This window comes from Ailuropoda melanoleuca, unplaced genomic scaffold (assembly GCF_002007445.2).
Source record: "Ailuropoda melanoleuca isolate Jingjing unplaced genomic scaffold, ASM200744v2 unplaced-scaffold74463, whole genome shotgun sequence".
NCBI lineage: Eukaryota > Metazoa > Chordata > Mammalia > Carnivora > Ursidae > Ailuropoda > Ailuropoda melanoleuca.
In genome coordinates, this window is record NW_023249907.1 from 1 (window position 1) to 2,811 (window position 2,811).

Below are 2,811 nucleotides of genomic sequence, written 5' to 3' on the forward strand. Positions count from 1 at the left end.
TGGCACCTAAAAAGCTTGATTTGGCAAGCTTTTAAGGAAAACAAAGAAACGAACAAGCAAAAAAAAAAAAAGATATTTGCCTACAGCATGACGTGATAGACTGCTATAGTTTCAGTAATATTAGGACTTAATTATAAAAAAAATCATTGCCTAAGGGTCATGAAATGTATTCAAGTATGAGTCTGTAATTTATGCATTTACATTGACTTACAATGCATATTTAAAAAGTATAAGTTCTGATGTTAATAACTAAATTTACCTAGAAGAGTAAAATATATGTATCTTGAAGAGTCATCGAAATATAATATTCTTACTAACGTACACATTTCCATGAAATACTTTGCAGATAGACGTATGTGTCACTGAGATTTAATCTATGAGGTAACAATTGTTTGTTGAAAATATGTTGAGGATAAAGCTCTTAAAGTTTTTAAAAGCTGCAATGCATCCTAAATAAATTACAGTGGAACTAAAATAACAACTTAAGAGATAATTTTTCTGTACTTAATATGTGTCTCTCTCTAGGAAAAAATAAATTAATGTTCCATGGAACATCTTAACCAAACATCTACTGATTTCTTCTTATTGGGGTTATTCCCAACATAAAGAATTGGCCTGTTTTTCTTCATTCTCAGTTTTCTCATTTTCCTAATGGCTCTGTTTGGAAACCTGTCCATGATCATTCTCATTCTCCTGGACAACCATCTCCACACACCCATGTATTTTCTACTTAGGGAGCTCCCCTTCATGGACCTGAACTTCATCTCCAACATTGTCCCCAAGATGACTTCTGATTATCTGTCTGAAAACAAGTCTATTTCATTCATTGTGTGTGGAGTTCAGAGTTTCTTCTTCATCACTTTAGCTGGTGCAGAAGGCTTAATATTGGTCTCTATGGCCTATGATGGTTATGTGGCTATTTGCTGTCCTCTCCATTATCCCATTCTTATGAGCAAAAGAGTGTGTGTGTTGATGATAACAGGATCTTGGATCATGGGCTCAATCAACTCCTGTGCCCACACTGTATATGCCTTCAGTATCCCTTACTGTCGATCCAGAGCCATCAACAATTTCTTCTGTGATGTCCCCGCCATGTTGACTCTGGCCTGCATGGACACCTGGGTCTATGAGTACACGGTGTTTGTGAGCATCACCTTCTTCCTTGTGTTTCCTTTCATTGGCATTGCATGTTCCTATGGCTGGGTTCTACTTGCCATCTGCTGTATGCAGTCCACAGAGGGGAGGAACAAGGCCTATTCGACCTACAGCACCCACCTCACTGCAGTCACTTTCTACTATGCACCCTTTGCTTACACTTATTTATGCCCAAGATCCTTCTGATCTCCCACAGAGGACAAGGTCCTGGCTGTCTCCTACACCATCCAGACTCCAATGCTCAACCCCATCATCTACAGCCTGAGAAACAAGGAGGTGATGGGGGTGCTGAGAAGAATGATTCAGAGGTTCTGCTCTGTAGAAATGTAACAAAGTTCTTACTAGTCCTGCTGCTTAATTTCACCTTGTANACAGCACCCACCTCACTGCAGTCACTTTCTACTATGCACCCTTTGCTTACACTTATTTATGTCCAAGATCCTTCTGATCTCCCACAGAGGACAAGGTCCTGGCTGTCTCCTACACCATCCAGACTCCAATGCTCAACCCCATCATCTACAGCCTGAGAAACAAGGAGGTGATGGGGGTGCTGAGAAGAATGATTCAGAGGTTCTGCTCTGTAGAAATGTAACAAAGTTCTTACTACTCCTTCTGCTTAATTTCACATTGTACACTCCTTGAGAACAATGTCACTCCAGGATTGAACACAGGGATTACATTATTCTAGAAAATTAAAACAAGAGAGATTTGACAAAATAATTATATATTCCCAATCACTCTGATTTTGTGGCAATTTTTCTTTTTTTATTTCCTTTTTGTTACAAATAATTTATTTTTTCTAAACAGAAGTCTAAAGGGCAGAGATATTCTCAATAATACAAGTACCTAAGCAATACAGTAAGACAGACCACATTAGCCAAAACATGGACAGAGCCCAGATGTCCATCAATAGATGAATTGATCAAGAAGGTATGGTATAAATACACCATTATATAAATCTATACATAGATGTAGCAGAAATCTATACATATAAATTTAATATATATGTATAGATATTTAGATATCATATATATAAATATTACTTAGTCATAAAAACATAATGAATTCTTGCCATTTGCAATGACATGAATGAAGCTAGAGAATTTTATGCTAGGCAAAATAAATCGGTCAGAGAAAGACAAATACCATATGATTTCACTCATATGTGAATTCAAGAAACAAAGGAGCAAAAAGGGGAAAACAAGAGAGGCAGGCAAATCAATAAACAGACCCTTGACTCTAGAGAACTAGCTGACGGTCACCAGAGGGGAGGGCGTGAGGGATGGGTTAAATAGGGGATGGGGATTAAATTGTGCACCTGTGATGAGCACCAGGCATTGTATGGAAGTGTTGAGTCACCAGAAACTGGAACTAATATTACAGAGTACGTTATCTAACTGGAGTTAAAATCTTAAAAAAAGTTAAGTGGTGATAAATGACATAATTTTAGATGCAATGGACAATTTGCTTTTGTAGCAAGCATAGAATGCTATTAAAATAGCTGCCTTCAAAGACACTGAANACTGCCTTCAAAGACACTGAAGTTTGTAACATAATTCACATTGTGTTTAATGTTGTAAATGGTTCTCAGTGTATATGCTTGGAAACAGTTACAAGTTAAAAATATCTGTATCAATGACCATTCTTGCTATTGAT

The 2,811-nt window shown here is 37.2% G+C and overlaps 1 pseudogene; it reads left to right on the forward strand.

The window, feature by feature from the left end:
• Positions 1-546: 546 nt before the first annotated feature.
• Positions 547-1,485, forward strand: LOC117800682 (annotated as a pseudogene).
• The last annotated feature ends 1,326 nt before the right edge of the window (positions 1,486-2,811 follow it).